We start from the raw sequence: 13270 nt of genomic DNA, 5'->3' as shown, positions 1-13270 counted from the left end.
ACATTGCTACAAGAGGCCATATTTCATTCTTTCTCATTGCCAAGTAGTATTCCATTGTGTATATAAACCACATCTTCTTTATCCATTCATCAGTTGATGGACATTTAGGCTTTTTCCATAATTTGGCTATTGTTGAAAGTGCTGCTATAAACATTGGGGTACAAGTGCCCCTACGCATCAGCACTCCTGTATCCCTTGGGTAAATTCCTAGCAGCTGTGCTTTTATTTTGCCAGAAAAATGACAGAATAGGTTTCAAGCTCTTTGTTTTAGAATATGAGAATAAGCAAAACAGAGATCTTTAGAGCTCCAATTGCTTCATCTTTCCTTTTTGCAAATGAAGCTAAAAAAACAAAAAAGGAAAGGAACTTTATTAACAACTATAGAACTGCAAAAGCATAAAGATCAAAGTGTTTTTGGTATGGTTAGTTTAGCTAAGAGCCTGGGATCCAAGTTTCCAAATTCCTGCATATGATAAGGGAAGCCAATCTATACCAAGAAAGTTATTGTCTGCCTATTCCATTCATCTGAAAAAATATACTCAAATACCATATCCTGAGCCTACTACTCACCCTCATTCTTCAGATTCTAGTACTTATACAAATGAAGACCCACAGAGAGAGCCAATGGGCTCTCATACAACCATGGGTACTCATAAAATAACACGTCCAGTCTTTTTTCCCAAATTTACACACAACAAACCTATCTAGTTTCATAATACAGATATATCCACCTAACGTGCCCTCTGTTCTGTATTAGCCAGATATAAAAATCAGGACTCATATACACATGCTTGCCTGTGCATGAAGCAAAGCATATACATGAACCCTAACTCACAACATTGATAGAAGTACCTATGTAAAAGAGATCATATGCAGATAAGTGAGGAGTTCTCTGGAGAGGTGCATGTTTTGGGTATAAATAAGAGCACTGGAAGGGCTGAATACACCCCTCAAGACCACCACCCTGAAGGATTCCAGAAAAGCATGGTGCTCAATCTTCTGCCTTCAGACCAGCCAGGATCCTTCTTTCTCTGTGGAAATCTAGACTTACTTCATCTGTGATTTCCTGGTACCAAATCTTCTTGTGCTCATACCCAGTATCTCTAATAAACCTCTGCTCTGCCATTCCAGATCTATGTTGCCATTCTGCTTGGAAAGTAATTAAGGAATTAACTTAAAAGACAGGATGCAGAGAGGGAGTGTGGGCAAAGATGATGCATCTCCCATTCTATGTCTTAGGTGCTACTTCATCTCTTACCTGCTGTCCCTGGTCTGTCCCAGACGTAGACTCTGTCTTACCTCTGGACTCCAAATTGTCTCCCTCCACCCACACCCCCAAAGTGTAGAAAGAGGGAAAGAGTATGTAAGAAGGGAGGAAGAGTCCAGGAGGGAGTAAGGACAGATGGAAGCAGGAAAGAGGAAACAATTCAGAAAAGTAGAGGTAAATGTATAATTTTTTAAATGAAAAGTCCAAATTATATATTCCCAAAAGTATTTTTAAAAAGTCCAAATTGGACATCCCCTCTTAGTCAATTTCTAGAACAAATGATTTACAGATGGCTTGCTGCATAAAAAGAAAACAAAACTCTCAGAGAATCTTCCCAATTTTACTACGGATGCTACCAACATTTTCCATCTGCCATTTCAGCAGCTCCATAAAGGTTGTTGTAAACTGTGTTATGGTGAGAGTAAGTGTCATTCTCTAATACAATCTGATCAGTGATCCCAAGCCAGGCTGGTCCTCTACAGGCAAGGCCAAAATACACTATAACTTTCTCAGCACCACACAGTAAGCAATGCATTCTGCTAGTCAGTACTATTTATGCTATTTCATACAAATCCACTGGTCCTTTTTTGAACTCCTTGGGCCACTTATGTTCCAAATTCGGATTATTTCAGAAAGACAATACTGTGCACATAATATACTGTTCGATTTGAGGCGGTTAACTCATAATCAAGCATATTAAGTTTTCAACACAAAATATGTATATGTTCACACTAAGTAGTATAAAAACTATAGATTCTTTCAAGTTCAGATCAGGTTTGACTGTCAAATAGGCTCCTCAAATCCAAGACATAGAATTTGGCATCATAGGTAAGAGATTGTGAAACTAGCTGTAATTATTCTTAATACTTGAAATGGATGATGAACAAAGGGAGAATACTGTATTATAATTTTTTTTTCAGAGAAATGATCCACTAGCTATCTCTTTCTTTGGTGTTCTTATCACTATTCTTAGCTGATGACCAAAATAAATTTAAAATTTCAATACAATGATGTATTAAGCTTGGTTTATCCTAAGATAGAAGAGCAGAGTGTGAACAGCACACACTGGGGCTAGTGTGGTAAAGGCCTGCCAAGCACACAGTGGGCACCAAAGAAGGGTCAAGCATTTTCATTATTCAGTTCACAGTGGTCCCAGCCTGACATCAAAATAGTGACCATTAAGATTCAGTCTTACATATGATATTGAATTCCCTGGAACAATCTGGAAAAACCAAGAAGAGCCTCCTGCTCCCAAGAGCATCTTTCCACTGGCTGTTGGAGACTAACATACTTCTTTATAATAACCTTGTTCAAATGCATAATCCTTGGAAGAAGTCAAGCTTCCATGGGACTTAAAGTACTTAACTGAATTTATGTAAGAGAAAAGACAAGAAAGAGGACATAGGTCTTTGGAACCTTAGCATCATGTCACCACTCAAAGAGAGTGGGGAAAATCCACATTCCATTTCTCTCCTTGGAGGACAAAGGCTAAGCATCCAAGCATCTCTGAGACTCAGTTTGCTTGGGAATAAAATTAGCCTCACTTGCCTGGTGATGGCACTGAAACCAAAGTTGTTAAGTGACTTACCCAAGGCAACACAACAATAAATTTATCTTACACACTCCCATTTTGCCAAAATTTGGCACTTAGAGAGACCCAATTACAAAGCCAGGTTGTGTCTGGACACGTAAGGGCAAAAAACCAACATCAATGACCTAGGCATGCACTAACAGAGCCTGGCCCTGGAGACAAAAATGATGAGTCTAAGGGAAGAGGGTGGCCCTGGATGATATGCACAGCCAGTGGTCATCTGTTTCAATGACTCTTCAGAGGAACTATTCACACTGCCCACTGCAGACTCTGGTCTTCCCATTTCTCCCTAAATTTTCCTCACTTCAGGATGCCATAATGATTCAGACTCTAACTTTGCTTCCAGGCCTGCTTTGATGAATGCCTGCTCCTTCCATGCCTGTAACATAAATCTCGCCTGTGGCTGTGACAAGTTCTGACATTTGGCCACCTGTCGAGGTCAGGTTCTCCCAGAAGCCGACCCATAGCCAAGGGTTTAAATGGAAGTGATTTATTAAGCAAGTGTCCTCAGGAGACAGCAGCAAAGGAGGGGAAGGATGGGATAAGGAAGAGGAAGAAGTCAAGCACATCTCAGCCTCAGCCCGATCCCATGGGCAGCTCTGGAGTATAAATCACATGTCAAGTTTGTCCAACTGTGAGATAAAGGAGCTGGGTGTTAGTACTCCCACAGTAGCTAGCCACTGGCTATGATGGCCTAGGTTTCAGAGTTGCGGTGGTGACATGAATTCCCGGACATTTCCTGTTCTTCATAGAAGCAAGGTGTTTCTAATACCCAAGGGTAATTCTCTCAAGTTCATAGGTGCCAGCTGCTAGCAGCAAACCTGGGAGATAGGCCCAGAGAACTGCTAAAAGGGACTGGACTTGATCTGAGCAGACAACAAGAGTCCCCTACATCACTTAAAAGCATCATTCCATGAATATTTATGCACTAAAATCATAGAGTTGTATACATAAAGTGGGCCAATTATGGATATATAAATTATGCCTCAATTATGAATACACAGAGACAGAAGAGCAGTTGGAGACAGTGCATGAGCTACTCTTGGACAATGTCACCATGAATGGAAAAAGGACCCAAGAAATGGGTGGTATCTTAAGAACAAAGTGGGGCTCTAGTGAGAGCCTTTATAAGATGGAAGAAAAGTCATTTTGTATGCTATTTTAAATGACACAGTGGAGAAGAAAAAATGATGCAGGAAGGAAAGGGAAAAATTGCTGTGTAATTGTTTTAAAATAGCAAATATTTACTAAACCCATACAATATGTCAGATGCTAGACTCTATATTGCACATACTATTTTCATGCATTCCCGAATTGCTTATTCCCTAGGAAATAGATTATTGCACATATCCAATCACTAGGTAGGTAGGGTTCAGAGAGGTTAAGTACATTACCCAAGGACATGCAGCCAGGAGGTTCAAGAGTTAGAGTTGAATCTAATCTTTGACTCTAAAGCTATTCTTTTCCTAAGACTCTAGCCCACCTAAATTTGTGCCTGACTTGAATCTTCCATACACTAAGTATACCATAGTACCTAAGGCAGAACAGGATCCAACCTTATCAAATTAGTAACTATAACTTTCTTCAGGAAACTAAGTCAGCAAGTGATACTTAAACTCCACCCTAGCCCACCATGAAAGTGACCTGGACGTGGATATGAGTACTTAAGCTGGAAAACACTGTGACAAAATATCTAGAAAGGATGCTAGATGGATTTTTAGCAAGTATCGTGGCATCCACTCCTCCACCCATGAGGCAAACCTTTCTACTTTAGACCCTGATGCATAGGTTTTCCTCCAAATGGGGGGAATTTCAAAAACTTCCACAGAATATAGAAGACAACTAAATGATGCAGCCTGAGCAGAGCTGGGCTCTGTAGGGTGAAGTCTCACATATAAGAACAACACTGTCTTCATAATCAGTGATAGGCACTTTGCTGAGCATGTTGAAATGATCAAGGGATATCTAATTAGCCATTGGAAAGAACTCCATTCATAGAGTAAATTTTGGCAACTGCCGATTCACAGATTAGAATTATCTCACTAACTGTAATCTAAATTGATATCAAAAAGTAAAATTTCAGCATACCTTGGTATGGTCATCACAATAATGGCTCCCCAAAAATGTCCTCATCCTGGTCCACAAAACCTCTAAATATGTTTCATGACAAAACAGTCTTCGCAGGTTAAGGGTCTTGATATAAGGAAGTTATTCTGGGTTACATGGATGTGATTAATGTAATCACAAGGGTCCTTACAAGAAGGAGACACAAGGGTCAGAGTTAAAGACTGGGAAATGCTATACTATTATCTTTGAACATGCAGTTAGTGGCCCTCCGTTAAGGAATGCAGGTGGCTTCTCTAAGATGAAAAAGGCAAGAGACTCTTGAAAACTGAGAATAAACTGATGGTTGATGGGGGTAGGAAGGAGGGGAAAGTGGGTGATGGACATTGAGGAGAGCACCTGTTGGGATGAGCACTGGGTGTTGTATGGAAACCAATTTGACAATAAATTTCATATAAAAAATAAATGTAAAAAAAAAAAAAAGATGAAAAAGGCAAGGAATGGATTTTCCCCTCGAGTTGCCAGAAAGTAATACAATTCTGCCAATACTTACATTTTAAGCCCAGTAAGACCCATTTCAGTTTCCCAACTTACAGAAGTGTAAGAAAATAAATTTGTATTGTTTTAAACCACTAAATTTGTGGCAATTTGTTATAGCAACAAGGGGAAACCAGTATGCTTGGCATAGAACAAAAACAGCTGGAGACCTAGAGAAAAGTATCAACAGATGTAAAAGGTCAATTTAGATAAAAAACAATTCTGTTAGCCCAAGCTGGACAGAAATTTAAAATACTAGTCTCTGAAAGAAGGGAGTTAATGTCTTGACTTAAAATCCCTTAAACACAGAGCCTGAGACAAGGCCTTGAGTGCTTATGTACACAGTGACACCAGGGAGTAGAAATGAGAGAACAAGGGAAAGGGAAAGTGGAAAGGAAGAGCAAACAAACATCACAGTCATTGCTGAAGGCCATGGTTAGCCATTGGGACCTGTGAAAAACACACAACATGGTGTCCCAAATTAACCAGCCAGGGCAGGGACTCTGGAGCTCTGCCCCACGGCTTCCCATCTCCCATTAGTTAAGGATTAACCCATCCCACCCAGGAAGGTGGTGAAGCTTTGAAGAATTCCCTAATCCAGAAGGTAAACAGACATAATATGCAGGTCAGATAATCTGACCTTGTAAAGAACTACTGTCCACAGCCATGACTGAACTCAGAGGTAGGTCAAGGGTATGTGATGCAGGGCATCAAAATAATTTGCTAGTTAGTGTGTTATAAACACAGTGAGTTCTAGGAAATAAGTTTAAAAAAGTTATAAGCCCACAAAAAGATAAAAGGTCAAAGAAACAGGCATTATTTCAAAGAATTAATACAAACTAACAATAGGCACATGAAAAGAAAAACGGTAGAGCGTGTTAAGTAATGGAAGAAATGTAAATGAAAACAATAAATAACCTCTTGGCTATTAAATTGATATTTCTATACTTGTGAAGACAGAGTAAATTATATCAACTTCTCTGGGAGTTATTTTTGTCTTATGTATTAAAAGAATCAAAAGCATGAATTCTCTTTGAATCAGCATTACCCATTCTAATAATTTAACCTAAGGAAATTAACAACATATTTAATAACTGAAACACCCTAAAATAGGGGACTGGTTAAATAAATCCTAGTGCAAAAATATAATGGGGTATTAGCCATTATCATGTAGTAACTATTTTTAGACATGAAAATATAGTCACAACTTTTTATAAAATGAAATATCTAAGTTACAAATAGTAAGCACTCACGGAGCGAGTTAAGTTTTCTCTAAAAATATTTTATTTTATATCTGAAACTATACATTTCAAAATTTTCAGAAGTAATTATCTTTCGGATTTGTTTGAGTTGTCCATGTTTTCTACACACATTGGTTATTGCTTTTGTAATACAATTCAAATTAGGATTTCTAAAAGAAATGATTCTTAAGGTTATTAGGGAGTAAAACCTATATAGATAGTAGACACTTGATAGTCTCAGAAGATCTGTCCCGAGGCAATGGAGGATTTGCAAATTTAAAAATAGTTTAGCCATTTGGGGCGCCTGGGTGGCGCAGTCGGTTAAGCGTCCGACTTCAGCCAGGTCACGATCTCGCGGTCTGTGAGTTCGAGCCCCGCGTCAGGCTCTGGGCTGATGGCTCGGAGCCTGGAGCCTGTTTCCGATTCTGTGTCTCCCTCTCTCTCTGCCCCTCCCCCGTTCATGCTCTGTCTCTCTCTGTCCCAAAAATAAATAAAAAACGTTGAAAAAAAAATTAAAAAAAAAAGTTTAGCCATTTAATTTTCCTCTTGTAATACCATACATTATCTCACAAAAAATTCAAGTGGCTGTTTTATATCCTTGATAACTCTATAGGCTTTAAAATTAGTAAAACGCATTTTGAGCAAAACAAACCATATTGCATCAGTGCTCTAGGACTGGAAATAAATGCTTATGATCAAGAAACTCAAGCAGTGACTACTTGGAGCATATAGTAGGATGAAATCAAATGTCTGGAGTTCATCCAACTTCTTCCGATCATACTGCATGTGAAGAAATGAGGAAAGAGCAGCCCAATTGCCTTGAAATGTGGATGGTAGGTGCTCAGCTATGCTTTGTCACTCAAATCAGCACGTAAGGCGCTGTCCTTTCTATAAACTGATTGAAATCCATGCAGAGAGCCAAGTTCTACTGGAACATTCCTAAATTCAGTCATTCTCATACTGAAATAATCATACTGTTGGTATTTAGAGATCCTAAAATAAGGCACCCGCCATGTGCATATTCATCTTCTTTTTCTCCCTGATGTTTTGACATCTGGAGCCCTGACTATGGACAGACTACTTCCTCCAGGCCTTGCTAATTCCTACTATAAACACTTGCTCTAGGAATATACCTTTCATATGCAAACTAAGCAACCCAGAGCCCATCCCCATCCTCCTCTTTGGTGCTCTCACACTGAAGAACCAATATTCCCCTTCCCTAAACACCCCAGGACCAGGTATCAGGCAGCTAGGAACATACCCTAGGCCCTAAGGCTGGATGGCATTATTCATTTAGTCAATCCTAAATCAGTTTACCTTGCCTCACCCATTCCTTCCCTCAAAGGTCACAAGGAAGAGTCTAGCCCATGTCTTCTCCTGGCTCCTGACCTACCCTAGTGCCTCCTAGCACAGATGGCCCCATGTGATGTGGTGTGGCCCCCTCCCCTCGCAAACTGTAACAAACTGCAAGTAACAAACTGCCTTTTTGATGGTAATCCTCTCTTCCATCATCTGTGGGCCTTACCATACTAGAATAATACTTACATTTTAAAACAATCGATAGCTACAGATAGCACCTGTTAATGAGTCTGGAGAAGGTAAGTTCAAGTAGGCAGCATTGCCACATGTCATGTTAACTATCTAATTCCTGTTTGATGTGCTCCATATTTCACATGGACTTTCTAACAGCTTTTTCTTCAATGTTAAGATAGGTTTACTTGAGATGTCAATGGTAATATCCAAGAAGAAACGAAGATCCCTGAAAACCAATGAGTTAAAGGTCTTAATGTGTCTGTTACACTGTCAAGGCTAATTGGTTCTGTCTCACCTTTGGTGCATGTGCCTGTTCAGAAATGACTTTTGTGGCCAGTGCTGTAAGTTGCTACACAGCACATGAAGCAAGCAGGGCTCATCTAGCTGCCATGGTCCCAGTATCTCTTGTGCCACCAGCTGTCGCTGTGCCCCACTTACCTTCAAGATTCTGCTCTTGCTTTGCGTGCATCAGCCCCTCACCGTTTCCCACAATGATACCCCCAAATGCCCACAAGAATATTTGTTCAAGTTAAAGGTACCTCCAAATTACATTCCACTCTCTGAAGAAAACTTCACTTTCTTGACCATAAATTCACCCGATCCCAGCCTCAAATGAGAGAAGGAAGGGTGGCTAATTAAACAGTTCTGGTTTGGTGCAAAAGTCCAGGTTCACCGACTTGATTCCACTGTACCTGGATTGAAGCTTCTCATACAGGGAGCAGCGGCCTCTCGATAACTGATGGTCATTAAATATTCCTCGGACTCAGGATCCTTGGCAGCCATCCTGCCAATTTCTAGATCTCTGGGAAGCTTTTACATGGGACCAGGGCCTTGAAATACAGACTCTCCACAATGTTTCCTTCATCCTTCAGTGGCAACAGGGTCAGCTGAACTCTATTTTTGTGCCTAGGGACTATACAATAATTCTCACCTGCTTTTAACAAAAATTTCAGTAACTCCTTTTCAGGCCATTTATAAATTGTGTTTATATGGAATTCTTCCATGTGTTCATATGAATCTATGAGTCTGTCAGAATTAATGTGCTCTTTCTTCCTTGCCTCTGGCTTAGAGAAAAAGTGGTTTGGAGTATAGGGCCAGGAGTGAGACTGCCTGTTCCCAGGTCTTAACTCTGTCACTTACTATCTGTGTGACTTGGAGCGAACTGCCTAAGTTTCCTGTGCCTCAGTTTCCTCATCTGTCGAGTGGGGATAATAACAAAACACCTTGTAATTTTCATTTGGGGGGAGTTTAAAGAATATACTGCACTTAAACCACTTGAAACAGTGTCTAGCATTCAATACATGTGAACTACTAATCCTATCCCCTAACCCCAACCCATCTTAAAAGGCCTTATTTTGCATCTACTGCATCAACAGTACTCCAGCTTTGTGTACAAAGCAAAGGCTTGAAGAGTCTATTTTTAAAAATTTTTTTCATGTTTATTTATTTTTGAGGGCGGGGGGGGGGGGGCGGGGGAGGAAGAGAGTGTGAGTGGGGGAGGGCAGAGAGAGGGAGACACAGAATCCGAAGCAGGCTCCAGGCTCTGAGCTGTCAGCACAGAGACTGACATGGGGCTCCAATTCATGAACCACGAGATCACGACCTGAGCCAAAGTTGGACACTTAACCAACTGAGCCATTTGAAGAGTCTCTTTAAAGGGCAGATTCCCAGGCCGTAGCCCAGAGAGACTGACTGAGTAGACCTGGATGAGTCCTAGGAATCTGCATTCTCAACACTCCAGGTGTTCTCGTAAAGGTGGCTCACACTGCATAAAACAGCACCGTTCTACCTATGCCATCTCTCATTACCACTTGTGCATAGACCAGCCTTGCTATTCTGAATTCACAGCAGCTAGCATTTGGTGTTGACTGCCTTATGTTTCATGTTTAAGTTTTATCATCAAGATTATAAATCACTGAAAGGTAGGGATTTTATTTTCTCCAGTTTACTATCCTCCATAGCAGAGAAGAGTGCCTTTCTTACACCAATGTAGGATATAAATTAGTTTTGGGATAGATTGATCATTGAATCTTAAACCCTCAAATGCACAAACCCAAATCTTCTAACTGAATTTAGTTTCAAACAAGCAGCAACAGGCTCTGCTCTTCAATATGGTCTCAGGACATCACTTCAGTTGCTCTAAAAATAGTTATTTAATATGCTACAGTTAAATTCTGATTTTCATGAGAAGGTTGTGAGTTAAATCATGAGTCCTGTTAAGCTGCAGATATCTTTCAGAGTAGTTTTATTAAGGTCCTAAGCAGTTATGCAGCATTCTCCAAATAATTTAGGTAAGTTTGGATACTGTGACCCACAAGTAACCACTTGAACATGGCCTAAGTTAACCATAGTTTTCCATAACCTAAATGCCATATTCCACGTTATCATGTCAAGCTAATGTGAAATAATAGATTCTTACATAATGGTAAAAAAAAAAAAAGAAAAAAAAGAAAAAAAAAACATCTTACATTTGTCCAAAACCCATCTGCAAACACTAGTCACATGATTACCTTGGGTACAGCTCAGTGGTGCTTGCTTCGGAATTACTTACACTGAAATTGGAAGGATACAAGGAAGATGAGCAGGGCCCCTGCACAAAAGTGACAGTATAACTCAGTGGCAAAATCACCTAAAAAGCTTTAAAGAATACTGATGCCCAGACCATATCCCAGACCAATCAAATAAAAATATCCAGAGTTGTGACTGAAGTATCAGTAGCTATTAAAGCTTCTCAGGTGACTACAGTGTGCAACAAGGTTGAGGACCACCAGGCCCACTTCTTGAGAATCTATCAAGCTTGGTAAGCATACATACCTAAATCCCAGCCCTGAAGACACATAAAAAGTAGAGATATTTTAAAAGCCCCCATGGTTATTCTGATTTACAGTGAGAAGTAAAAACCATCGATGTCCCCCATTTTATAGGTGAGAATTGGGGACAAAGAGATTGTTCCCAATCTCTCCTTAGTGGAAAAGCATGTCTTGGGATACTATTCTCAATGCTTATTAACACTCAAGTTGATGTAAATGACCTGTACTGTCCTCTCTTAACAGCAGCCTGGTTTTTGGAAAACCAGGGTAAACGAGTACACTGGAGTATTCAAATGGGGGCAAGGATGGATTTAAGGAATTTAATAGACGAGTAAACCTGACAACATAGAAATACGACACAGTTTTATTAAAGTTTCGCTGAATAAATCTATTTAAAGCACTTAAAACTGTACCTGACATATAAAAAGGACTATTTAAGTATCTGTTATACAGAATAAAATGGGAAGGATGTCCTCACCTCTAATATGTACTCTTCTAGGGAAAGTGCCTGACAAGGCTGTCATACTACATAGGTAACTGGAACCATAATCAGGAGCATGAGTCCAATAGACCACCTCACAGGGGTCAGATTCAGTCCACTGACTCTTCTTATAAATAAAGTTTTACTGGAACACAGCTATACCTATTCACTTACATACAGCTTATGGATGCTTAAATTATTTTTTTCTTTTTAATTCAGTGTAGTTAATATAAAGTATTAGTTTCAGGCGTAAAAATACAGTGATTTGACAATTCTATGCATTACTCAGGGCTCGTAATTATGAGTGTGTTCAATCCCCTTCATCTCTTTCACCCATCTGCCCACCCATCTCCCCTCTGGTAACCATCAGTTTGTTCTCTATAGTTCAAAGTGTGTTTTTGGTTTGCCTTTTTCTTTGTTCTTTTGTTTCTTAAATTCCACATATGAATGAAATCATATATTTATCTTTCTCTGACTTGTTACATTTAACATTATACCCTCTAAATCTATCCATGTTGTTCCAAATAACAAGATTTCATTTTTTTATGGCTGAGAAATATTCCATCATAGGTAGATACCACATCTTTATTGTTCATTAATAGACACTTGGGTTGCTTCCATAATTTGGCTATTGTGAATAATGCTGCTAAAAACATAGGGGTGCATGTATCCTTTTGAATTAATGTTTTTGTATTCTTTGGGTAAATACCCAGTAGAATTACTGGATAATATGGTAATTCTATTTTTAGAAAAAAACCGCATACTGTCTTCCACAGTGGTGGCACCAGTTGGCCTTCCCACCAACAGAGCACAAGGGTTCCATTTTCTCCACATTCTCATCAACACTTGTTGTTTCTTGTGTTCTTGACTTTAGCCATTCTGACAAGTGTGAGGTGATATTTCATTGTGGTTTCAATTTGCATTTCCCTGATGATGAGTGACATAATTATCTTTTTATGTCACCTGTTGGCCATCTGGCTGTCTTCTTTGGAGAACTGTCTGTTCATGTCTTCTGTCCATTTTTAAACTGGATTATTTGATTTTGGGGGTGTTGAGTTGTGTAAGTTCTTTATATACATTGGATATTAACCCTACATAGGATATGTTTTTTGCAAATATCATCTCCCATCCTAATTGTTTCCTTGGCTGTGAAGATTTTTGATTTAGTCCCACAAGCTTATTTTTGCTTTTGTTTCCCTTGCCTCAGGAGACACATCTATAAAAGTATTATGGTCAACGTCAGGGAAATTATTGCCAATGCTCTCTTCCAGGATTTTGATAGTTTCAGATCTCACATTTAGGTTCTTAATCCATTTTGAATTTTTGTGTTTAAGTAAGTATTTCAGTTTCATTCTTTTGCTGTCCAGTTTTCCCAACGCCATTTGAAAAGGCTGTTTTTTCCCATTGGATATTCTTGCCTCCTTTGTTGGAGATTAACTGACCATGTAATTGCAGGTTTATTTTTGGGCTCTCTATTCTGTTCCATTGATCTATAAGTCTATTTTTGTGCCAGTACCATATTGTTTTGATTACTAAAATTTTGTAATTTATCTTGAGATCTGGAATTGTGATACCTAAGTTTTGTTTTTATTTTTCAAGACTGCTTTGGCTATTTGGGGCCTTTCATGGTTCTGTACAAATTTTAGGACTTTTTGTTCTAGTTCTGTGAAAATACTATTGGTATTTTGATAGGGATTGCATTTAATCTGTAGTTTGGGTAGTATAAACATTTTATCAGTATTTATT

General features: G+C 39.2%; 1 non-coding gene across 1 annotated transcript; it reads left to right on the top strand.

The window, feature by feature from the left end:
• Positions 1-10761: 10761 nt before the first annotated feature.
• LOC128777136 (U6 spliceosomal RNA) lies at positions 10762-10867 on the top strand. The gene has a single exon (XR_008422335.1). It is a non-coding gene; the product is annotated as a U6 spliceosomal RNA (small nuclear RNA).
• The last annotated feature ends 2403 nt before the right edge of the window (positions 10868-13270 follow it).

Source organism: Panthera pardus, unplaced genomic scaffold (assembly GCF_024362965.1).
Source record: "Panthera pardus isolate Hobbes unplaced genomic scaffold, ASM2436296v1 HiC_scaffold_15, whole genome shotgun sequence".
Classification (NCBI taxonomy): domain Eukaryota; kingdom Metazoa; phylum Chordata; class Mammalia; order Carnivora; family Felidae; genus Panthera; species Panthera pardus.
Note: the sequence above shows the minus strand (reverse complement) of the source record. Positions and strands in the feature narration are given on the sequence as shown.